Source organism: Falco naumanni, chromosome 5 (genome assembly GCF_017639655.2).
Source record: "Falco naumanni isolate bFalNau1 chromosome 5, bFalNau1.pat, whole genome shotgun sequence".
NCBI lineage: Eukaryota > Metazoa > Chordata > Aves > Falconiformes > Falconidae > Falco > Falco naumanni.
Window position 1 is genome coordinate 73,772,637 of NC_054058.1, and position 27,505 is coordinate 73,800,141.

The following is a 27,505-nucleotide window of genomic DNA, read 5'->3' on the forward strand; positions in this document are numbered from 1 at the left end:
TATTACAGAGAGAATATATTTGCGGTGAAAAGGATGTGCTTGACTTAACATGAATATTTACCAAGAGGTTTGTAGTTCCTAAAAATTTCTGTCTGAGAAGCCTGGAATTTTAACTATTTCTCATAATATACTTTATACTTCAGGGAAGGGCTCTTCTCATTGTATTACTTAGTACTAGTGACAGTTCAAAAGATGATGCAAAGGAGACTAATAACTTGCACAAACCTAGGTGCTGCTGCTGCACTTAATATCAAAACCAGCCAGCAGCAATAGCTAGCAAAAAAGGAAACAAGCAACACTATTACTAGCCCAACCCATTTAATACCTCTGTCCAGCCAAGTTCTGTCAAGCTCCTATAGCGTCATAGCATGCTGGCTCAGTAAGTTCAAACAAGGGACAGTAAGTTCATTACTTCTTTTTCATTATCCAGCTGAAATTTCGAAGTTCTAAGCATTTCTGGTTACACTGCAATTTTGATGATTTAAACTTATATTTACTAACTACTGCAGCTATATCAACAGTGAATCATTTTTCAAATAAACTCATATGCAGTGTTTGAAGTTTGATTTTGGATTTTCCATGGTAAACATCGCTTTCTTTTTGTTTGCAGTCCAAAAAATGGGATTTTCTAATTGATTCATAGAATCAGTGGATTTTATCAAGAACTCATGAAATCAATGGGAAACTTGCCAATAACTTCAACCATGTAGGAATGCTTCCAAAGTTATAAAAATCCAGAAATAGTCCATATGTCAAAACCATATCTTGCTATAGTTTCACATTCAAAGTGTTAAGGATGTTCAGGTGACCTCTCTACCTCCTGGAAGCCGTAAGAATTAACTGTTTGTACAGCATTGTGCACAACAGAGATCTATAAAGTGATATTGCCTTCATATTACATTGTCATGGCTTTATCTTTTGTAGTTGCAAGAACACTATAATCTGCAGATGATAAATGATGAAAACCCACATTGATGTTCAGTACTTGCTTTCTGCTCTTTGTTACTTAACAAGCCTCATGTAAACAAAGGAGGCCATTTAGTAGAGTTCAGTTGCATAACTATTCTGCCTTCAAAAGCACCGATTTCTGGACGGCTACAGTTCCAATAAAAAGCACGTGCAATAAATAGGAAATAAAACAGCTGGGAGAGAAAAGGCAAACCATAAAAAGGTTAATACCAAAGTAAGCCCTAAAATGAACTGATAAACCTTTTTTTCATGTTGTCTAAGTTTTTATAATGTAGGATATACGGTGTGAAAAGCTGCAATAGAATAGCTTAATAGCTTTAGCTTTCCTAAAGCTGTTTCACTCTGGTTCAGAACACTTGGGAAAGTGCAATGATTTCTCCATATGGTCACAGAAGATGTAGTGCAAATTCTGTGCCTGAGGACCTGATACTACTTGCATTGAAATTACTGTCAAAACTCCATCTAGGGCTAATGGGTAGGTCCTAAATCCTCCTTCTGAACCCCATGGACCTTGTCATGGAACTGTTTCAGATCCTGACTTAAACAAGCCCTCAGGGCACTTTCCAGACTGGTACGGAATGACAGAGGAGAAAAGCATGTTTTGTTTCACTTCAAACCTGGGCATCAGAGTTCCACTGCAGACTATCAACTTTGCCCAGTCAAAGCATATCTAGTCAGAGTCTAATTAAGTATAAGGATTAGTCAATTTTCTTACTATTAAAATATTTCTCATTAAAATAATAATAATATTAAAAAAACCATTATGGATGTAGTTACTATTAATGTACCTTTTATAAAGATAATAATAATAACTTCCTAAGGGAATTCCTTAGGGAAAAAACTTTACAGTAGAGCAAAAAACTGTACCACTTCAAAGCCCAAGAGATGTTGGCATTGCTTGAGATACCTCAGGTTGTGTCTGTTTGAGCTAGTGTTGTCCTCAATTATTTGATATATTCTACCGGGAGAAAAAATATATATAGGACAGTGCAATTCATAGCAGCTTACTAAAAATGGGGAAGGAAATACAGCATTAGAGGCACGCATTGGATTAAGCAAGGCTAGTGTAACACACAAACAAGGATATAATCCTTCTGTCCATTTGAGAGAAGTTTTACCTTGAGTAACATATGAGTTTATAATGTTTAATCTAATTCAGATTATACTAACTGAAAATTTTCCAGATGGTTTTCTTTCCTCGAGGATTAATGTCAGCATGATACATAGACTGAGCAAATATGCATTTACATCGACATTGCTATTACAAACCATGTCAACAATGGTCTCATGTCTTGGGCGTATATATGCCATCTGCTGTTCAGCCTTGTGTTTAACAGTACTGTAACTTCACATAGCAGTTATAAAACTGCCATCACATAGTTTCTTCGCTCCTTTTTTTTTTAATTAAATGAAATCTCAGAAAATTTGCTGTTCACAAGTTCTGGAAGCTTTGCATTAAACATTCACTTGAAAGCCTCGGTTTTCCATTGCTGTGCATCCTTACAAGGCAATTGAGTGCCAGTTATTCCCTAATCCTATAATTTTTTGAAATCTAGATTTCTGTGGGCAAAGTCCCCACATAGCCTTAATTGTTCTTGATGAAAATGTTCAGAATATGTCTCTAAATACCTGTAGGAGGTGAAAACTCATTGCAGTCCTGAAATATCCAGATACCAGCCTTTGACTATCCACACTGACCTTCCTAGCTTGCCATCAAGTACATTAACACAAGGAGAGGAATATGCAAGAAGGCTAGATGGCCTCTGCACATCCCGCATCAGTGAGGCTTGACTATATCTGAGGAAGTGCTCTACTGCCCTCTATACCAACCTGTCCATGCATAGCCAGAAGTTTGATGTGACTAAGCACTAAAGTACACAGATTACACATGGATACATAAACAAATGCACACCACACCCACATAAATGCACCTTCACAATGGTGCCTAGTGGACTAAGAACTTCTTGGCCTACACAGATACTTCAGGTAAAGGTTTATAGCCCTGGATTTTCCCTGTCCCTCAGAGCTGTGCTAACTGAAGCACCTTAGTATAGGAACAGGACAGCCTAAGAAGAAAGGTCTTCCTACCAGGATCACTTATCTCACTTTGACCAATAGCCAAGAATAACAAGGGAAAGCTTAGTGGTGACAGCCAGAAGTATGAATTTTTCACATCCTGAATTTGCACATTTGTGATACCAAACTTCTGTAGTGTAGGCCTGAATTGGGAGGAAAAGTCTTAGGAAATACCTTAGTTCCATTGCCCATGCTCCGGACTAGCTATATCCAAACCAAACAGTTCTGCAGTGATAGCATGTTTACATATTGTCTTTCTGTGCGTATGTGTTTATGTGTGCATATACACATGTATCTATTCTGCCTGAAGCAATGTTGAAGCTCTGGCATTGCTGTTTGTTGTCCTGGAAGCAGACCTGATTAGTGTTTGGCCAGCTGTGTACTGGTTTGGACCCATCAGTATAACTATAATCTGAATGTGAAGGACACAAAATTTAGGTATTAAAAAGCTCAGCCTTGGCTTTTCAGGTGCTCACACTCTAGGGAATCAATGCTAAGCACCTCATGTACACTACTAATTGAAATAGTGCACAGGCCTTTGAAGACCCTTCTGGATGCTTTCCCCCCCCCACCCCTCTTTTATTCCACTTTAATTTTGTTAGGTATCACCAGAGGGTGGTCTTAACATTAAAGCTGTCTCAAAAACAAGTATTTTTTCTGTAGAAACCTGCATCCTTACTGGATCTTCCTGGGCTGTAATGTTAGTTAATTTGGTTGGGAGTCTCTTCTAAAGTTCTGGATGGGCTTTTCAGGCTGACTTCTCAGTTTATCTTAGCAAAGACGCCAGGATGTATTTGTAAGCATGGCGTTCTTTAATCCCCTCTGATACCACTTAGTGTTAACAACTGTTTAGTTCATATAACTCCCTAACACTAATCCCTGAGCATGAATTCCTTTAACTTTCTACTGAAGTTTTTAATTTAGCTTTACCTTTCTGCCTGGTTTATACATGTGCTGGGGGCAGGGGCAGGGAGCGGGAATAAAAAAGAGGGAAAAAAAAAAGAAAAAAAAAAGAAAAAAAGGGGAAAAAAAGGTGGAAAAGGGAACAGGGTGTGTGTGTGTGTGTGGAGTGGGGGAGGCTTTTCAAGTTTTCTCTAGCTGGCCTTTGCATTACTACTACTAAATTTTGCTATCGGTACTTTTTCCCACATCTTACCAACTCCGTCTGCAGGAACATGTCAGTTTTATTGGTATGGTTGACAGAGACCAGGCTGGTTTCCAGCTGAAATCCATTTGTTTTCCCTCCAGTGTGCTTTCTTACCTCCCCAGGCTCCCGCTCTGTGCGGCTTGCTCCAAAGAGGTATTTCACTGCCTATTTGAGTATGGACTGTGCATTCCCTTTCAAAACTGGCAGAAGAGTTCCCTGTCTTTCCCACTCCATGCTGGGGAGCATGGACTTCCCATTTCCCTGACAAATTCTTCAGGAGTGTAATATACTCCTTACCTTTAAAGCAATTTCCAACTAAATGCAAGAAGGAATCTGTGAAGCTGATGTGAGCTTGGGCAGCCAAAACTTACAGGAAGACACCTCACTTGGGCATAAAACAAAAGTTTTGGATGTGCTTCCCTTTATAATATTTAAATATAGTCTTGGAATCCCTGTATTCCTCTGAATGGTTATTTCACACACTTAAGAAGAGTTTGTGAATGCCTTTCTTGGCTTGAACGTGGTGAGGCAGTGGTGTTTGCACAGGCTGCAGCACAGCGCGATCCAAGGGACTCCTCAACACTGATGACAGACAAGGACTCTGATTCTTTTTCTTCTCTGCTGGGTTTTCTTGCTTATTTTCTTGTTTGTCTTGTTTGTTTACTTGGTACTTTATTATTCTGTTTTAATGCTGACAGGAAGAAAATAAACAGGGAAGAGTAGGGCTGGTGCAAGCGATGTGTTTGAACTGGCTGCTGGGTAAGATTTATGGTCTGCTAAGGACAGCTTTTTGGAATGTTCTTCTCTTCACTCCTCTCTCGGCAGTTTTCTTGGCCTCCTCAGCTGTCTGAAGACACTTCACTTTCACTATTTGGAAAGTGCTTTCCTCATTATCATCTCTAAGAGTTGAAGTGATGAAGTCACTTTGTCTCTCTTCCCCCCTCCTCCCAGTCCCACACTGCTATCTACGTACCTCAGCACAGATTCAGCAACAGTACTGAGCACTTCATTGCAGTACATTTTCCCTCTCCGAAAAACAGAGCAAAGGGCTACTTGAGCATGGACGTGTTGCAGAACAAAATATAGAAATGCACTGAGTGGAGCGGCATTTCTACATCTGCGTTACTCTCTCCAGAGATCATGCTGTAAAAACATAGTTCTGTGGTAGTTGAGAAAGCAGAAAAAGAAAACTCTGGAAAAGAGAAAACCTGTTGGGAAATAGCTGCCCATACAGTAGGCTTCTGATTGCTCTTCAAGATGGGCTACCGCCTGCACATGAGTAGTAAATCCAAGCCTGGCTTGAAGTTGAGAAGTTCTGTAGAGACAGATGATAAGGTTAGAGACTATCCTCAGGGAATATTAGGTGTGAGAAAGCAGGGCAATAATTTTAGGTTCCAACGCACAGAAGTGGTCACTGAGGAGCTTAGGAATTATGCAGCTTCTGACCGCAACTCATGACCCCTATTGTTGTCAGGTCTCTTTCTTTGGAAGATCAACCTATGAGAAGAAATTCATCTTTGAGTGAGAAATTTCAGCAAGCTCTGCTGTGTGCCACTGAATTTCCCAAGAACAGCCCTTTGCACAGGGAGCTGGTTTTGTTTGGTTTGTTTTTTCTGCCTGCAATGGACAGATTGAAAAAGTGGCCTGAACCAGTTTATGTTTGTATCTGAATTTAGTCAGTCTTTTGACACCAGCTTAGAAGATGAAGATCAAGGGAAGTTTTTTTCAAAAATGTTCTCTTTCAGGCCACATCCTTCCTATCATTTTCCCAATTTCACACATCCATTAAGAGAGGAAATATAGAAATGTACATAAACAAACCAAGCCATCCAAGTGAGAACATACAGTGATTTCATTCAGAAATACTCCTTTTAAGGCACAGGGTCTATAAAAACCACACCAAGAGAATACTATACTCTGGTCATTTGTTAGTAAAGCTGACAGGAAATCAAAACTGAAAGAATTCTTCTGTAACTGCCAACTTGCTGCAATGGAAGCCAGGGAAAATATGTTTATCTGTTTACTTGACTAAGAAGAAAGAAACCAAAACATGTTTTCCCCCAATAGTAGAGGCAAATTAGACTGTTAGTAGTCACTTGTGTGCTAGACTTCCCTCCAGGCCTTTCCTAATGTTTTGTCTTACATTCAAGACAAATAAAACAGCTCTATGGAAAAGAAAAAATCTCATAGAGTATAGAAACTAACAAGTTTTCTAAGTACCCAATATTTCACCTTTACAGCCTTCAGGATATCATCCAGTACTTCACATTATTAAGAACTATCCTTTCATAGATGATTTTTGCACAATAGAGATTGCATGTCTGTAATCTGGCACAGAACTGCAGCTGCAAAGATGGACAGCCCATTTAGAGTATGACTCACTAGGCTTGGTTTTCCCTCCGAAATTAATTTTTATTCCATTGAAATACATAGCATGAACTAGAATGTATCTGATTACAGGAGATACTGTAACCTTACTTAGGGCTTATTAGAATAGGTGCTAGGTCGGTTGAATCATATAAGAGAGACTACTACCGATGTGATATTACATGTGATCTCTGTAGGCAGGACGTCTGTAAGAAACAGTTACATGATGATGTGAAGAATAAAAATAATCTGAAATATTCCAAGGGCAGGCTCAACTGAGGATTTTGTCTTTTCTGCATTGCTCTGATGATAGAGCTGCCTTTCTTCAACCGCTGCATTTACAGCACTTTTGCACTGCCATGTAGCAGGCAAAATCAGCTGGCAAATCTTGTCAAAGATATTTCATTTGAATAATTCTTCTCTCTGGGCAGATGCAGTGCAGTCTAACAAACCATAAAAAAAAAAAGAAAAAAAAAAAAAAAGAAAAAAAAGGAAATATTTCCTAGAGTCTGTTAGCTGGGTAAAACTGTGGTAGCTAGAAGAGGGCAAGAATCAAAAGTAGGTATTTTTCCTAACAGTATATCTTTAATGTGAATCTTAACATAACTCATTTTAGGGAAGTTGCATGAGAGAAAGAAGTCATTTACAGTGTGCAAGATAGCTGAACCAGCTAACTAACAGATTACATTTCATACAATTTAAAAATTCCACAGCAGGAACCATCATACTTGTAGCAAGAAATGAATCCGTACATGTTATCATCATGCTGTGGTTTTTTGTGCTTTTCAAATTCTACCATAATGTTCAAAGTGCTGTATGCATAGACTTTGTGACATTATTCCTAAAGTAATGAGTGCACCTATAGAAATTCAGGCAGAGTAGGTAGACTGCCACTTCTGACATATTTAGTACCATAATATGGACATGTAATAGATTATTCTGTAACAAACAGTTTAGGTCCTCATTTGGGACGATAATTAAACATATGTTTAACTTCAAGCATAAACTTAAATCCATTGACAAGTGCCTTCCTTTGAAGACACAATTAATCCAGTGAATTTATAAAGCATTGTGACTTTGGCTGAATGAGGGTAAGGATTCTAGCTGAGTATGGGACTTGTTTATACAGTACCTAAGCCAGCAACACCATAAACATAAAAAGGACTTCCAAAACTGACATTAAAAATGTTAATGGCTCCATTTCATTCCTCTTCTCTTTTTAAAATAACAGCTTAAAATGACATTCAAAGGCTCAACAACTGCAGCTATATGAGAGAGGACATTCTAATTTACTTCTGCTTTAACCACAGTTTGTGTAACTCCTGTGAAAACAGATGTGGTGTTGTGGTTCAGAGTCTTATTAGTTGCCTTATTATATGTCTTTGTGTAGTTGAAAGCTAGTGCAGAGAACATTTTAATATGGTTGCATTTTAACGGCATTCAGTCCAATTATTGAGAGTCTGTTGGGAGCACCTATAACTGGCCTGTGCTCTGAAGCTGGATTTAGAGTATGTATCTCTGCAGCATCTGTATTACCTGTCTAGACATATCTCTGAGGATTCAGAATTACAAATGACAGATCGTATACGAGGTCTGACATTTATTTGATAGAATATAGAGGCATATTTATAACATGATGATAACTGTATCTGATACCTGCTTGCTTCATCTAAGATCAGAATGAAGCCCCAAACATTCACATGTGGCAGGGTCAAAACCTCTTTATGATTACATTATAAAATAAAAGTGCATATGTGCCAAAGTCCCAGATTTTGGCTTTCCAAACATTTTTTCTATAAATTAAACTCTAGTCCATCCTCAGAAGGAACTCTGAAGATTAAAAAAAGACTTGAAAAGTACAATTGAAAAGTGTACTACAAATACTTAAGTCACATAAATTATTTGATCAACCTAATTGAATTATATTCAAGAAATTAAGTTTAGTCATATAGCAAAGCTCAATTCTACAGCTCTGCAAACAAGGCAATTGCTTTGAGATTAGCACAGAAAATTTGTGGATTAAAACCAAATGTTGATGACAAGTGAGGATTCACGTGGAAGAACCTGAGGACATGCTCCTCCCTATTCCTATCCTAGGAAGAATAAGTTCCTAAATAGTCCTTTGCAATACAGGTATGTATTAATCCTTTATTATCATAAAACTTTTTTTTTTTAATGACAATACAGATCATGCGACTGGAATTTACTGGAGTTGTATTCAATTCTTGTCTCTGCCTCTGGCTTGTCAAGAGTCACTTTGTCTTTGATTATCTGTGGAGACCCTCAGCACACCCAGGGCCCCTTAACATCCCTGCCCACCTCCAGGGCTCACTCTGCCCTACTCATGACCCAGGACCCCATTCCAGCACCTGGGGCCACAAGTCCCTGCCCCAGTGAGGCCATAGGATGCTGTCTCCGCCTGTCCTGGCCCATTCCAGTGCCAGCTTGCCCTCATTCCCAAGGAGGTGCCTGACACGCGGGGCTGGGGCTGCCCCAGCAGCCGCCTGGCCTTCCTTGCCTGGCTGCGAGGGACAGGCCCTGTCCTGCTGCCCTGGCCCCCACCACCCCCGGCCCAGTGAACTGCCGGCCCTCCCAGAGCTGGGATAACATTGATTCTTTGTTTGTAAATAATTGTAGTAGTTTCTTTTCAGCTTAGTGGAAGTGCAAAATCAAGAACAAATCTCCTGATAATCCTTCCTGCTGTGGTCAAGTTTTTGTGCCTGCAAAAAGGAGTGTCGGCCTAAATTGCTTTGTTTGATATGAAATGTCCTCCACACCTTTTCACCATTCAGTAATTTAACTCTTCAAATTCCATTTTTTCCTACTAAAAATCATTAATTTCTTATGGACAACTTTGCTTCAAAATGGAAATCAAAGACTGCTCATTAGAAAATGCAGGAAAAAATTGCTCATAGCTACCTAAATTGAAGGGTTTTTTCTTAAAAACACTCCCCTTTTAACAAATATCTTTAATCTTATTTCAGCCATAATTTAATCTAATTTTAATAAAAACACTTTCTATTTTGGGTTTGAGTGTATTAATTTCAATGACACAACTTCATTACAACCCCTTTATGTTTAATGCTTCCAAATGCTCTACAAAGTACTGTTGCTTTCTTCTGAATCTTCACAAGACCATAGAAAGGTAATTAGCAGATATTGCCTTGATTTTACTAAATAAAACATAGATGAAGCTATGTTTTGTTTGTAAGTTTTCAGCTATTTCTAGCTACTTGCAGCAACAATTTTACAAAGAATATGAAAAATGTGAGAAAACTAGTACAGATTTCGAAGAAGACAGATGAGAACCTAAAGACCCCTACATCCTTTATTTGTCTAAAAAAACAACAAACTTTGCATTTGTGGTTTTTTACCTGTATTTCCTGAAGAAAATTTTACAAATTTGGGAATTATTGACCAGTTCTGATTTTTTTTGCATTTAACTCTAAATCACAGTTACTGATACAAATTTTGGAGAGAAAAAAAGAAAATAAAGAAAAAGAAAAAAGAAACAGGAAACCTAACTTTCCTCCAGCTCAGTGATTATTAGGCATGAATATAATAATTATAAGCATCTTTAAGAGAAAAGGAAAAGCACTCTCACTGTCTTTTTTTGTTATTAATAGTCTTTCTTTTTGAAAGTGACTACAACTCTCCCTATTCAGTATTAACGCTAAGAAATTTGACAGATATTTCAGGATTCTGCAGGATTTTCATTTCACATCAGGCTATTTCTATAAACTGATTTTCAAAATAACTTCCATATTGTTGAATTAACTAAACAAAATAGTTGCTGTACCCACCCTAAGATGAAATGCACACGTTTTGTACAGCAGCTCTGTACAAAAGTTTGGTACATGAAGTAATATATTCAAGCTGAATTAAAAGCGTAAGGGAAATTCTAAAGAGGTAGAATGCAAGTAACATTGAAAGTTGGCAAAGACATTACACAGTTTAACACAAGCTGTTCCTCTCTAATATCATAGTGACAGTTTCATATAAATGACATTTCGTGAGTAATAAAATGACAAATACATCATTAAAATTAGAGACAGATTGCTAAATGGATTAGACTGCAAGTATCTTGGTTTTTTTTTCTTTTTTCTTCCACACGCATATTTCATCTTGCTGGAAAATTATATGCCAATGTTGTTCATATTGCCAGATCTTAAAATGAGTTTTTAAATTCATTCAGTTCTACCACTCAACAGCTCTCTGAGGGATAGAAATTCAGCACTGACTTTTTTTAGTATCCTTGAACAAACCACCGCAAACCCTGTTCTGAAAGCTCTTAGATATATGAAGTGCCAGGCACATGCAGGACCTTGTACATGTATCAAGTAATTGCAGAACAATGGTAGGGCTTCTCTTTTCTGATGATCTTTCAAAAATAAAATCTTCTTTAAGGCTCAGGTTAAAGCATCAAAGGGTTTTGGCTCATTAAAATTGTTTAGTGCAAGAAATAATATTCATTATAGAATAATTTAGGAGTAGTTTCCTTATCCTCTTTAAATCCTCCAAAAGTCTACTGATTTTAGGGTATATATTCATACATGATTGGATTGCAGACTTGAGCAATCTGTCGAGTGTGGCTTTATTATGTTTATAGCCCATGAAATTACAATAAACAAGATGATGTTCTATTAACAGAGTAATTAAGAAAGTATTATTTCCTATGGCTGTATCTTCCTTAAATATCTTACTATGGGGCAACACCACATCTGCATCACCGAACACCAAGGAGCAGTGATGTGAGCTGTCCAGAGCTCTGTATCTGCTGAAACATATTTTAAACTCCTATCCTTCCTTTAAAGTCAGTTTGATCAGAGGATGCAAAAGTTGTTAGAGGATGGACCAGCAGGTACCTGAACAGTGGGAGTTTGACCATGAGCCAGCAGTATACTAACACAGCAAAGCAGACCAAGAGCCTCCTGTGCTGCAGGGCCACAAATATCTTTAAGGTCTTGAAGCATATGACATATAAGGAGAAGCTGAGGGAGGTAGAACTGGTCAGCTTGGGGAAGATAAGGGTCAGGAGGTATCTCATCAATGAATACAAATACTTCATGGGAAGGTGTAAAGAAGATAGAAGCAGACTTTTCAGTGGTATCCAGTGACAGGACAAGAGGCAATAGGCACAAACTGAAATACAGGAAATCACATTTTAAGGTAAAGATACATCCACCCCCACCACATTTTTACTCTGAGAGTGCTTGGACACTGGAACAGGTTGCCGAGAGATATTGTAGAGTCTCAATCCCTGGAAATATTAAAACGTCACCTGGACAGTGTCCTGGAAAACCAGATGTAGGTGACCCTGCTTTGAGAGGGTGAGCTGGACAATATGACCTCCAAACATCCCCTCAAATCTCAACCATTCTGTGATTTTATCATCTTGTTTCCTTAGAAGATCCATCTAAACACATATATTAAAAATCTTCAAAATATCTGTGCAGCTGGTTCTTGTTCACTCATTCTAATGGATCAAGTAATTTTGCTTACTGGAGGCTACTCACATGTCCTGCAAAACCCACCATTTGTAGAATATACAGAGAGAGCATCTGAATGAAAAAAAACTTGCTGGAAACCTCTAGATTTGTTAGAAGTGCCATATGTTTATCTGTCTTTATCTGTCAGTGATTTGTTAACCAAAATCCTCTTTTATGATAACACTAAAATACCTTTTACTAGGGAAACTAATGGGCACCTTATCAGGCAACGTTCTTTACAGTGTTCCAGTGGAAACAGGCAGGGACTCATTTTAGAATTATTGAGCACAAGAGAAAAGAACCAAAATTTTCTTTTTTTTTTTTTTGTCTGGCAAAACATTACTTTAGACTATGGAATTTATATATTCTGATGCTAACGGAAGCCTGTAGGAATAAACTTATTTCACTGTGAAAATGTTTCTATCTTTAATGAATTTGCAAGCTATTAAAAAGGAAGTGAAGATTCCACCCAAATGACTGTAAAGAAATATGTAGATCTTACACAAACCAGGGCTATTTAGTTGCTAAGTTGATTCCACTTTTTTGTTAATGGACTGTGGAAATAAGCATTTATTACAACTGACTAAGGCATAGTGTTTGTAAACATCTTCAGGATTGCATAGGTCTTGGATCTAGTCATGTGAAACTGTTTTTATGCCAAAGCATAAGTGCGAGAAACTGCACTGAAAAAGTTATAGAGCCTGATGGTGGAAGGTACTGAATTACTCTGCTGAAGGACTAAGGGCCCTTGGCTTTAGCTAAAGCAAAGCACTGTGCAGGATGAGGACCTTGCTCTGTAAAATAATCTTCTGATTAAGCATGTGGGTTGGTTTTTTTTTTCCCCCTTCTTCTGAAATGAGTGTGTGTACATTAACATCTGTAAAGGTCAGACAAGTGATCTGCTGTATTGAGCAGTCTCAGTTTAAAACTAATGCATGCCTTAGTAAAGATACAGATGCTTTCTGTGGTTCTATAAAAATGTGCATTTTAATGATGAATGGGAGAGTTTATAGCTCCAATTACTTTGTCTCCTTTGAAGCAGCAAAACTGGCAACCCCTTATCTAGACTTTAGCAGGTTGAGATAAACCTTTATAGCAAAAAGTATCTGGATTGTCAGAGCTTTTAGCTGCAGTAAGCTACTTAAACTAAAAGCAGCTGTTAGTCAAAAAAAAGAACAATATCTGTTCATTCGAAAGATGTTCTGTAGTGTCTGGGATACTATTTAATGAGTTTTTTCTTCAGATGGGACTATTGTAAAATATCTAAGTGACACACATGGACACTCACTTGCACAAAGATATGCACACAGTGATATAAAACATGTAACATTTGAAGGAATCTTGTTTGGCTAACACACAGTAATCATTTGGAAGAAATGATCCATGGAGATCACAGTGTTCAGAAAACTATAGTTTAGTTCCAACAATATAGCAGTGAGATTACACTTCTTGTTATGAAAATGTTATTGTTGTTTCTACAGATCTGTTATTCCCATGTGATGTCTGGAACAGTAAAATTGTCCTCACTGAGAAGTACTATTCTCTTTGCTTCTTTTTTGTTCTTAAATATATTGAAATTACGTGGGCAATCCAGACTTCTATCATACCTTCTGACTCATTACCACTGTATTTCATTGTATTACATAAGACTGATTCTGACTCTTTCTGGGTTTTGTAGTGTGTTTCTGCCAAGTTTCTGTAAAGTTTTCCGGTGTAAATTTAAGTCTGCTTTAGTTAATAAGGCAAACAAGGAAAGATTCTAATTCAATTTGTAGTATATCTTCAGTGTGCTCACTTTGTTTATAAAACACTGTTCTGCAGTTTTAAAATTCTGCATGGACCCATTTGGTCAAGAAAGAAGCCTCCTGTATTTGTGAAATATCTCCCCCAGGTCTCTGAAAATGTCTACATCATGCACACTATCTCTGGTATCCTAAAACTTTCTCCTGGAAATATGAATAGCCAAATCTACAAGACCAAAGCCTTATCTGACAAACGGTAGCAACAGTCCATCTGGTTTCCGAGGGGTAAAAATTTATACCACTTAAAAGTCTTCCTTCTGACTGTGAGAGTCTTAGTTCTGCTTGATTTTCCCATTGTTTCTGCACGAAACCAACTTCTGTACTCAGATCTCAATCAACTTTGCTTGGATTACTGCACATTTTCCTTGGAAACCAGTTTGGACACTCATGAAACTCAGGTCCTTTTCAGGCTGTGCTTCCTACAGCCTATCCTCATACTTGACTTTACAATGACAAGTTAATGTCAGTACACTTTTCTGGGATTTCTGTATTAGTTCACTGTTGTCTGCAAGACAAGGGTAGGGATCTAGTGGGAAATATTAGGCTGGCAAAGGAAGTTTGGGTTATTATAGGGTAACTCCTCTGCAATTTATCTACACACATCTGACAAAGCATCACCCTAACTACAGAGTAGTGAAGAAGCACAGTTTTCCTTCTGATTCATTCCTGTGAAAGCATCAACACCCAGATGAAGTTCGAATCTGCATTCAACTCTGAAATTGAACCCTAAAGAAATATTTTTTTCTGACAGAGAGGAAATTACAGCCCATGGAAAGCTGAGGCTTAGCCTTACCCTTTTCCTCATATTTTAGCATAAAATCAAACTTGCCTACTTGGTTCCCAGACAGATTTTCCTATTTTCAAATGCATAATCTTATTCTTGCCATGACTTATGCTAGGACTTGTCAGGATGATCCACAGTTGTGAAATTCCCTTCCAGACAAGGACCTTGTGCCTCTCACGTGAGCCAAAGACTTGAGTTCTGTGCATATGAAGGCACAGTTCCTAAATGAGATCCCCCATTGCATATATAAGTGCTGGTTATATACAATTGCTTATCCACCCAAGTTCTGCCCCAGAACATACCTATGTGCAACAAAGCACCTTTGCAGCCAGTTCACACTCCACCAAGCTGCTTGCTTCCTCCATGCTCATCTGAGAAGATCTCACCTTCCCCAAAAGTTAAGATGTGGGAGGCTTTGGGCATGCTTCTCATTGCAGCCAGGTGTGCACAGAATGATAGGCACACCCCTCATTGCAGCCAGGTGTGGCAGAATCCCTCTGCAACCTGGCATACAGACCGTGCATAAAGCCTTTTCTCAGAAAGGGCCCTTACAGAGTTCCTTCCTTCAGGATTTCCTGTTTAATGCTATAATGTGGTGGTGTCTAGTTTACATGGTTTAGGCGCTGGCTCATTTCCAGTTTGAAGTGCCTGTCCCCAGGAAAGGGAAGAAGGAATATCTGAGCATCTCTAATGTAGCTTTCTCCATCACTTCAACACTTTTGGAAAGAAATAGGCACTTGTGAGATCTGCAGATGGAGTTCCAGTCTACTGAAATCATATGTCTGCTTGATGGCCTGTATATGCAACTTAGGTTGTATATACATATATACCAGCTACTAATCCAGTGTCTATCTTTTTCGATTGAGAACAGAGTGAAAGAACAGGAAATGCTTGTCTCCTCCGTTCCTTTAGGATGTACCCTACTAATTTTCTCTGTGCAAAAGTGGAAATCTCCAAATCTGCAAAATTAATAAGACTTTGAATCTGCAGGACTCTAAGCACTGCTCAGGATATGATCAAATAGCCCAGCAGTGTTTCCCTCCCTGAGGCCATGGTCTGCTGACCAGAATCACTCTGCAGGCACTGACCTGGACCAGTCAATGAGCATATGGTACCTCATCCATACATAACCATCTATCCACTATCAAAATTACCTTCAATGCGACAACATAAAACTTTCAGGGTTTGTCCAGAACATTGAGACAGATTTCTAGTGTGGTTTGCTGTAGAGGAATGAAGGCAGTGGGTTAATTAACATTGATAATATGCAGCTGTGGGCTTGCTTCAGGGGCGGTGGGTTGATTGACATGAATGTTACACAGCTGTAGCTCCTTCTCACTAAGTAGTTAAATAGCCCTGAGGATTGTGGGAGAGGTGACTGGATAGAGGAGGAGCAGCAGTGTGGTTTGGCTTTTGGAGGATGGAAGAAACAGCATGGACAGTAGAATCTGATCAACAGTAAATCCTTGTTGCAGCCTGATAGCTTGCTTGTGCTGTAACAGCTGGCCATAAACTGGGTTGCAGCAGAGCTTTAGCTGATATTTAAAAGTCTGCTATTTCATCAGAAGTACTTGCGATCAACCTGAGGTAAGCTTTAAGGCTGTGAAGGGAGATGGATCACAAACACAAAATTAGGCTGTCCTGGAACACAGAGCTTCTGTTTTGGATGTGGAACACTAGTCCCAGCTGGTATGGGACTTATGGCTTTAGGATTTCATCTTTTGATGAAAGATTTTGTATGTCCTTTATTTCCAGCACTAGATAGCATGGTGGTCTTTGTATGAAAGAGGGAACAGAACTGTCTCTTCTACCCTTCCTCATAAGAAATTTGCTGCCAGTTGATACATTTCTTGTTAGTCAGGTATGAATAATGAGTACAGGTGTGTCAAATAATACTACTGAGCAGAACTGAGCTTCCTGGATTTTATACTTTCCATAACTTAACCAAACCATTTAATCTACCCTGTGCCACAACTCTCCATTTGCCAACGAAGTAAGACACCCTTAGACATTAGGATTGCTGAGAGAGTGAAAATCAATTTTAAAAATATGGGTTAAAAGTGTAAGTAGTAGAAAAAGAGAGCAAAGACAGACAAACTTGTTACTCATAGCGTAAATATGGATTCAACTCTGTTATGAAACTTCATTTTAAATGTTTGTATTACTATAATGCCAGATATTCTGATCCTGCCAGAGCCAATCAGATTTGATGAGAACATTAACTTGGCTTGGAGCCAGGAAATAGGTGTAAACATCAGACCTCATTAGATTTTTGTGAACTGTATTGAAATTGAGGTTTATTTCATGCCATGTATAATTAGACAGTTATTGTAATTATTCCAATTTATTTCACATCAAGACTTTTACATTGCATCCTTTTAAGGGAAGAACTGAAATCTCCTATGCCCCAAGGCAAATCAAAGCAAAATTTGTCATGTCCTATCCATCTAGAGGACAATCAACATTTGTATTTGTCCTCCCATAACAGCCAACTCCTGATGCCTCAAAGGATGACAGAATTTTAGCAGAACAGAGAATGCTTGTAGATGACATCTGTGTATGAGAAAGGAAGAATCTGCATTCTTTAAAGAGTCTTTTAAAACAATAATTCATTCATTTCTAAATTACTTTGTAGACTGAGTCCATCTTGAAGTGTCTTTCAGATACATACTTATGAAAAATGATTCTGCAGAGCTGATTGACAGAATTGAATTATTTGGGCATAAATTAATTCATTAAAGTTGAAAACTTTTTCTATCTGCCACCCTTGCATGCACAGCCTGCTTTCTAGAAAGACTTTTGACAGGTTTAAGCTGACTATGTTTTTGTATTTCAGTTGTACACAGCAGGGTACAGCATCTACAGACAGCATCAGGGCTTAGGCCAGTGGATCAAAAAGAGTAATAAAAATACTGTTTTCCTAATAAAATCAGATAAACTGAGGGAACGCATGTGTGTTAAGAAAGGAGATGTCATTTTTTCATTTATGCTGCTTTCTACTGCAAATCCTTGTGTTTGCTGTTCATATGGCTCTCTTTAAGGATTTCCAGACCCAAATCTACTTCTTCCCAGCTTTTCACTATTGTGGTCTGTCTGCACCAACTTTGAAGGGAATTTCTATCAAAATCTCTTAAGACCCTTTTCTCCTTTAGCCATTCAAAACCATGCAGCTACTTGAAAAAACTTTTTTTATATTTTGGGTCACCAGTTGTTATATTGCCTGTTGCCATTGTCTAAGAAATCTTGAAGGATTTTTTTCTCCAACAGCCCATGTTGTTCTGACATTTGAAATAATATTCAATTTTGTTAGGTGGTTTCTTTAAAAAAAAAAACCCACACACATAAAAAAACCAACCAAAAACAAACCAAAAAAAAACCCCCACAACATAGTTCTGTACTACCTGGATTATTGTTTTGCTGCCATGGTCCATCCACTTTCTACTCTCTGGAAATTCATGGAGTAAAGGGAAAATTGTGCCTCTGTAACCTACCGTGAAGGAATACACATCCTATTTTAGCATTTCCATGACATGCGATCACCTCCTCTCAATTAATAAGAGCATAATTTATATTCTTCAAGCCTGTACTGTTTATACTTTTTACTTCATTTACTATGAAAACTGATTGTATAATGAATATGCTGTATGTGTTGCCAAGACATATTTCTTTTTGAGGAGAGGCTCTTTAGTGATGCGCTGCTCTTTACATAATAAGTATATCAAGATTATCCATAAAATACTGCAGAATCATTTCAGACTTGGAGGAACACAGTTTTTTTGAGAATGTAGGGATTGGAGAAAAGAACAAGTATAAAGTTAGTAATAGCTGACCAGATTTACGTGGTTACTTTTTATGGCCATTCACTATGACAATGTGATACTGATTGGCAGTCTTGAGGTTTTACATGTTACATAAGATTCTGAAATAATCTATGTAATGAGATGCTGAGATCACTTTTTAGCTCTTAAGGTCTTAGAGCTTTTAAGCTCATAAACAAAGTTGGGGTCAACTTCATGGTCTATTGTTAATAAAACTGTTCTGTTGAAGTATTTTATCAAAGTATAAGATTTACTTTGGTCGGGAAATGTGTCTTCTCAAGGAATATCCTTCTGAAATCATAGTTGTCCTAGCATGATTAGAAAGGGGCAGAAGATGAGATCCCAAAGCTATTTCTGCACTCCTCTGATTTTTGAGAACACAGTTCCATTGAAATTTAGACACCACAAATTAACCTCAGAGGTTCAGGGAAAGTTTGCCTAGCACAGAAGTAACAGGGTGGATGCAACTGCAGCTAAACGTGGTTTGTTTCATGCTTGGTATTATAGAAAAATGTGTAAAAGCAGGGATGGATCAAAAGTGAATGTACTACAAGTATAAAGTATGTGTATTTCACACATCGTGAAGCGTTATAAGGATTTTGGATTGTAATACATTCGCAGTATCCTCTCTCAATACTAAAGTAGGACACTTGTTAACAGACTGATAGGCACTTTGTGGCAGTATGTGCTCTCTGGAATATTGTTTCTTCTGTTGTGCTGACTCTGATGCACCAACACAACTACAAAAACCCAAGATAATTCCTGCCTCATTTATGGGCCCTGCTATTTCCTTAACTTTCTGTTCTTGCAGTTTGGTAATGACACACAACCTGCCTTCAGATCACCTCTGGCTCACAGAAACATTAATGACAATGTGTCTCACAACCTCCACTACCAGTTATGAAACCCAAGCAACACCTTGTCAAAGAAAGCATGAGGCAGAGAGAAGGATTTTGAGTAACATATAGCAAAATTAAAGAGCAAGACACAATCACAAATTTCATCAGCATGAGATTTGCAGGAGTGTGAAACAGCAAGCCAAGAGGAGTCGTGGAAACTTCAAGAGAGAACACATCATTTCAAATGATGTTGTACTATGGGAATGAGAGGAATATATGAATAAGTAGGTCTTGCTCTGATGATTCATAACATTTTTAATTATAACAAAACTTGAGGACAATAATGGCAGTAGTATTTGATTACAGCTCTGATTATATAAAATAGTAAGACAAAAGCACTGTCATTGTCATTATATGCTTGCCTAGCTCTTTGCCTTTAAGTAGTTGGAAAGATAGCTGTACTGGGCTGAGTGGCTAAATGTATCTTCAGAAATTAGAAGCAAAGTCATGCAAACCAGGACTGGTAAAGTCATCACAGCAGTTGATGTGTACAAAAGTTGATGTGTACTCTTGTACAAAAAAAGTCTTACTTCTTTGTCCCGATGTTCCTCCTATCAGGGCATGATATGAACTTTATTCAATGAAGATCCACAGTGACTCCATGAGAAAAATTAATGACTTGCTGAGCCATTTTGCCATTAACTCTGGATACCAAAGACACAAGGGCTGATTTTGAAGAAAAGTCCTGATTCCATCTTCCTTACTTTAAAATTGTTCTTTTTTATGGATTTTTTTTATAATGGGACTTTAAACAAAAGCAAAAAAAAATCTTTACATATTTTCATCCCTTGTCTTTTTTTGACGCTGTAAGTCTTCTTACAATGCTTCTAAAAAGTGAGAAAATATTACACTCAATGGTAATTGAGGTAAAGAGAACATCTGTCCCAAAACATGTACTTTCTATTCACAAATCTGTCCATTATTTTCAAACAGTACTAATGTAACATTGCCAATTCCATTACAGTAGCTTGCTTTTGTTGTGCAAATTCTGATTAGACTTATGTTACATTTTATACAAGTTTTCACACTGGTTTCCACAGCCTTCAGGGCAAAATACCTACACCTGCTTTTTGGCTTACTCTTATTTAAGTTTGTGAAAATTAGGCTAGCTCGAGTAACAAATGGAAGAACAAAGAATTTGTGTTCTATCTTTTTGCGCTCTCTCCAAAGAGCTTTCTATTTGGCACGTTTACTACTTCTCAGTCGTAGTAATGTGAAGGAAGTGAGTTTAAGCCATATTATGTGACTGTGAAATAAAAGGCCGCATGCTCAATCATCTGAGCAATTGAATAGTAAAAAGTTTGTGTAAAGGAAGAGCAGCACTTTTTTCGCCTTTACCACTGTAAGAATTTGCATATACTCTGAAACTGCTGGTCAACAAATGTCAGAGTTTAAAAAGTGTTTTGTGAGTCTAGAAGGAGTAAAGTATGTGGTGGCCTCTAAGCAAATTTACAATATTTTACTCAAAATAAGCACATGCCTTAGAGCAGAATTATAAGAACTTCACAAAGAAAATTCAGAAACTGAAAGGTTTTTAGAAGCTTATGTGGGGATCTTGGAAAGTGACTAGTTTAGACTAGAATCCTATATTTAAACTGGTTAAGGCTAAGTGAGATGAATTTTAAGTGGGAGTTGAACTTACATGCTAGTCTGTTTTGTGAGTCAGGCCAAAGTGCCTGTTATGACTAAAGTTATTTGAGACTTTCTAGGGGCTAGATCACTGGAGACTTACTCAAATGGCTGAGTCCTCACATTCTCATCTAGCTGATGTCAAAGGCACTTCTGAGAAAGGTCAAAAACTTGACTGACTCTTTTCAGCTTATCAGTTCCACACCGCTTTCATACTATCATAGTAGTACAAGAGGAGGACTTCTCATTAGTTAAATGTGCCGTCTTGGATTAAAGGTTAGTTGTGGAAGGGAGGTCCATCATCAGCTAATTTGTTTGTCTGCCTGGCAGGCTGCTATTTTGCTGTGGAAAAACCTTAAGCCCACAGTATAATGGCATTACTGTCTGGTATTCGTAATTCTAGCTGCACAGTCCTCTTTCTTCAAAACTCATCTGCTCATTATTTGCTGAAGCCAACTTTATTTTTTCTGCAAGATGCAACAATAAGTAAACAACATATGTTGTTGATTCAAAGAATTAAAGAAAGAGTGGGGGTTTTTTATGCTCAAAAATGTCTGTTGAGTGTGTAATATACTCTCTGGTTTTGTTAATTTCTCCTGCTTCTAGGTGTTTGCATTCAGAAGCTGAAAAGGGTTTAGATGTTAGTTACCCATGTGCTTTGAGTCATGAATTTATGCTTCTAAATAAGTTATATACACTTACACAAATTCTTTTTTTTTGTCTATCATTGTACAACCGTACAAACCCAAAAATCTGTTTTGATCTTTAGGAATGTATTGTATATGACTGGTTAAGTTGAAGTTCCTATTTTCTGTACTGGAATATGATTTCATCCCTGGAGTAGTGATGCTATGTTTAATATACATGACTTACATGTGCTCTAGTAGCAGCCAGCAGCTTAAGCATGCTCTTACTGACGTTGTTTTTAGTGGCGCAGAATAGTTACTCACATTTACCTGCAAGGATTCCAGACATATTATAAATGTGATAGTGGAAACAAACTTTTGCATCATGCCCAAACTCATAATGAAGACCATGACATTAAAATAAATTAAAAATATTAAGCTGGAAGACATTGGTAGAAAAATCCATTTAATCTTTTTTTTATGGCTCTTTTCAGTCAGCAAAAGTACAAAATTATTGTAAGCTAAGTTCTTTCCATTAACCTTACCTGCCCACCTACTTTGCTGGAAAGCCTCTGACTAGCATCTTTACTAATATTCCCACACTCTTACTTTGTCTAAATTATTCTTTGGCTTAGAGGAACATTTATGTCATTGTAGTGTTTATGTATGTGTTCCTCTAAATCTCAACCTACAGGCATATTTATGTACAGAATTATGATTAAATATCAGCAAACATAATTTGTAAAATAATCATCCAGACAGGAGATGGAGCCATGTGAGTCCTAGATAGCCAATCAAAAAGTATGAGTGATGTGTAATGAGTCACATGAATATTCAGACTGAGCAGCTGGCAAACAATCAGTCTGAAAACTAACTTAAAAGTAGAAATTAACTAAAAATTGAAGAACTTAAATAGTAAAGAACTTAATTTTACTAAATAAGATACTTTTATTTAACCTATACCCTGGCTTCTCACAAGCAGCTTGCTAAAATCTCTGTTATCAGACTTCTTTTCTCGGTGCTCACTGTTGTGCTCATTAGCAGTAAAATATTCTCTTGGCTTTATATAGAGCGTATTGTCTTCTGCTAGCACTAGAAATCCATCCATGGCAAAACATATCCTTCCAGATACAGTTTAGAACATTCTCCATGTAAAACGTACTGCATAAATTCAGCCCTGTGTAATTCAACATATGACTCGATATTTAGTTTGCTATGCCTGTGTGAATAAGGTAGTAGTAGGTGTTGTATGTTTAGTATTTATTCTTCAAAGTACAGATGGAGACATGTATCTATATTCAGTAATCCTAAACTATGAAAATGGATTGTGAAAATGATAAGAATAGAGCAAATTATACTGTCCCTTTATTTAACTCCTATATTCTTTATTAGGCATTGATACACATTCTACATAGGACCTGTAAAATAAAAGTAAAGGTATATATCAGTGATTATTGAAAGTTTTCATGGAGTTACAGTAAAAATTCCAAAATAAAACAAATAAATTGAGATTAAAAAATACCACAGCAAATGTATTTTGCAGTTATTTGTTGATTATTAACTGATATTCATGGTAGTAAATTTTTAAATGTAAATTTACAGTTTAGAATTTTTTAGGATAAATATAAACATGTAATCCTTAAAGGCATATTTTTTGTCTATAAATTAGTAACAAATGCTTGATTCTAATGGTGCTAGCCCACAGAAAATCAGAGAATGGGAATATTCTCTCATATGTCCAATTTAATCAACTATTCCACATTTTCACAATATGTTTGTACATGACATACACACTAAATATTATTCATTTAAATTACACAGTCATCAGGTAGAAAGTAATTTATTTTTTATCTATATTATCTGTGGACACTGCACATTTAAACTATGCATACCTATTTGCATAGAACTCTATCAATTGTACTATATCAGTCTGCTTTTCATTGTCTCCGTCTATTCAATTATTTCTAATCTTTTTTGACATCTTGTCCATGAAGACCTGTCTGAAATCAGGCATCTGCTTCTGATTAGAATCAGTTGTGATTTACACATATCAACTTCTAATCTTGTTTTAGTCACTGGACCTTCGTGTGGTCACTAGTCCCTACTGGCTGAATGATTTCTAATTTGATTATCCTGCATTAGTCACCATCTACCAGATGTAGACATGAAAAATTTCCCAGTAGGTTTATAAAGTCATTTATGACAGGAAACAATTTTTCAGTGCATTCATCACTTCTGTCTCCATCACGCCATTTCTTTCAACAAAGACTTTTTGAAATATAATACCAAAAAAGGTGAAATCATACTGCTTCATCTATTGTAATGATGCCTCTGAGTTTTTCATATAGGCTAAGCTCAGCTGCGTTGTTTGTTGAAAAGCTATTCTTTTATTTTTCTAAATTCTTGATCCTACCTTCTATGTACTTCTGCTTTTACTTCTATTTATCAGTGATTGTTTTATTTGTGAATACATTAAATTTAAGTGGTTATTCACAAAGTCATGATTTATTTATTCTTAGTGACGTGATTAATTTCCAATCATACTGCACTAAACACATTATATTAACACTACATTAGTTGCTAGTCACATTTCATCTATTTTCTATTATTGACCTAAAAATAAAAGATAGACTTGTGGATAACAAAAACCAGATTTCTTTATTAGTGAATTGGTGTCCTTGCTGAGACAGATCCCTGTAAGGGAACACTTTTATTAGAGCATTTGATATACTTTGAATAAACAGAGTTTTCAGCACAGAAGCTTTTCTTTAGGTCTGAAATGGTGCAGGCCTCAAAGTCAGAAAGAGACTGCTCCAAGGTTCATTAACATATCGTCAGTTAGACCTTTTGAGAAAAAAGGTAATTAGTAACTATGAAACAAAGATGAGGGATGAGGTATTTGCAGGGAATACTAAGTTAGCTATGTTATATGGGAAAGAAAAAAAGAGATAGGTGACTTACCATGTATAGGACATAGAAGAGAAAGATATTATGTCATGATATTAATGGGAAACAATCATTTTTGAAATAATGAGAGGTAAAACCAAACATAATATAAAATTTGGCAAATACAGGAAATCATGGGGTGCAATGAAAGCTGAAATATGGGGAAGAAAACATGTCTTTATGTTCACCATTTAAAGACTTTCAGAGCATTATGGCCTTTAGACTAAAACCAATTTTCAAGTTTTTACTTTTTAATATGGGCCAGAATAACAGATTATAAGAATATAAATCCATATGGTTTCTGTTTTGGAGTCGGCTTAAACTATTTGTTGAGGAAGTGATAACGTTCAAGGGGAAAGTCACTATGGGCAGAGGAGCCATCACATGATCTGCATACTTACGGTTCAACAAGATCTACAATGGACTTTGGATTCAATAATGGTTTCATTATTGCTCATGACTTTAGTATCTTGATTTCCAATTTTATATCTAAATCTACTCTAGCTGGATAGTCTTCTCTGAGGTCTCATTCTTAAAGCAAACTCAGCTGAATATTTTCTATTTTCAGCCTCACAAGTGAAAAGTCTATGTAAAAGTGCTGTGGATACTACCACTGCATCCAACAGCAAACAGCTGCAAGTTTCCCAGCAAGATGAAGCCAGGGTTAGTAGCATCATATAAGTTACCCAGAGTGAAATCTCTCCTACTGGCATTAATCTGTGCCTACCTGACAAGAGCCAGAGGGACTACTGACATTCCACAGCCTTAAGGTATCCCATATTAGAATATATACTGAAGACCAGGAGGGAAAATGTAGATAACTTAAGATGAAAAATCAAGAAGAAACTATTTTTAAACAAAAACTGGACTGAAACCTCGAAGCACTAACTATGCAAATATTTCTACCTTACATGCCTCCTGTACCATGTTTTACCTATATAGCTGATTCTTCTACTTGGTATCAAATGTATGCATAAATAGGTTGCATAAACCATCCTAAAACAGGGAATCAAATGAATTCCCAAGGCATATATGGTGTGTACAGATTCTTTTTAAAAAGTTAAATTCTATATTAATTAAATCTGCATCCAAAAAGGATCACTGGGGGCATGTGTGTGCTTTTAAAGTGTAATAAACATAATGGTTTAAAATTTAAGTAAACATTTATTATTGAAGTTTAAACCCGAGTTGTTTAGATAGAAATGCTACCAATAAATGTATGTTCATGGCAAAAATATAATATAGTAAAACTGTTACCAAATGGAACTTTTACAGAAATGTAAAGTCAACATCATGATAGCAATGGTCACTTTTACTGTCATCCAACTATTCACAGGTATAGCCTTGCAATTAGGACAGTGAATATTGAAGCATCAGTGTATATCCATTAAATATACAATAGTCATTTTGCCTTGTCTGACCTTTGTTTAAATTTAGTTTCAACAGAAATTTTTAGTTATTTAGTTTTACATTGAAATACAACTATATATGAGATGATTTTTTTTTTCTAAAGACAACCTCAAATGGAATTGCTTTTACTTCTGTTACTATATAGTGCTTGTTTTAACTGGAATGGGAGCTTTACATATGTATTAGGACCCTTCCAACAATCTATTCCTATTTCTTTGCAATTAAGTGTACGGATAATTACAGTTCCATTCATAAAAGAGCTCCCTAGAAGCTGTTTGACTACTTCTGCTGAGAAAAGAATATTTGATGACCTACTAAGGCCTATATAATTTACTCATGGCTAGGTCTTGGATTGAATGAAATAAATATTTTAGAAAAATATGCAACTTGGCTTCTCATCCAAGAAGGACAAGATCTACCTTACAGCCAGGACATTTCTAAATATCAGGCCTCAAACCCTGTCAGCCATTCAAGACTTTTTTTCTCACATCAAGAAAGTTAGTTCACCTGTTTTTTCTGGACTACTTTATTCCCCAGTGTGTATCTAGGGAATTACACCAAAGCAGGCTGAACTGAAAGCAATCATTGTGTAGATTTAGCTGAATGTCCGAGTCAAGACAAAATTAGGTTTTATGAAATTGAGAATGGAGTATGATTAAGGGGAAGTGAAAGAAAGATAGGGGAGGTAGAAGCAATAATATCATTCCTGCTCTCAGTTTTCTTCCTGGTAGACACGAAATTTTGCCCAGAGAAAATTTGTTAATATATACATTTTTAAAAAATCTTTTCCTTTTCTTGAAACAATGCAGTACTAAGGAAAAAACAAACAAACTGTTAAAAAAAATTCCTGAGCACTTCATCATTGCTTTTTGTGGGGATGAAATCAGTCTGAAGGGACTAAACTGAACACTAAGCATGTAGCTTATCTCCCTTGTCTGGCTAATTAAAGGATGGAGAAAGCTAATCACTTGTAACAGGAGAGTTTTCTATTATTCTTCCCTATTTCCAGTATTTTCTTTACTCTCAAAATCTAATTTTTATTATTTTTAAGTCGATAAATAGGAATCCTGAGAAATCTTTTTAGCTATGACAAAGGAAATTAATTGTATTTTGTTAGACCTTGTGGCAAGCATCAGTTCTTCATGTTTTTTACATCCGGTGACAGGGAATACCTTAAGCAGTATGAGGTCCAGCATTCACTGGAAATGTTTGGCCTTGAATTCCACAGCTTATTTTGATATAAGGTAATTAAGCATTGCCTAAGGCAAGGAGATGTGTGTATCTTTTTCTTTCAGGGGTACATTGGTAAAAGTATGAGATGGCCTGCTCTTGGAAGGCTTTTCTGTTTATTCTCATACTCAACGCCAGCTCATATTTCTGTTCGTTTCTCTATGGGCCACTTTGAGTAAAGCAGATATGTATTTACTTCATGATCTACAGCTAAGGCATATTTCCTTAGCTGAGACCTGACTGAATCTGAGCTGAAATCTGACATGTGGTTTATTTTAATGGGAAATTTCTTTTGTTTCATCATGGTATTTGT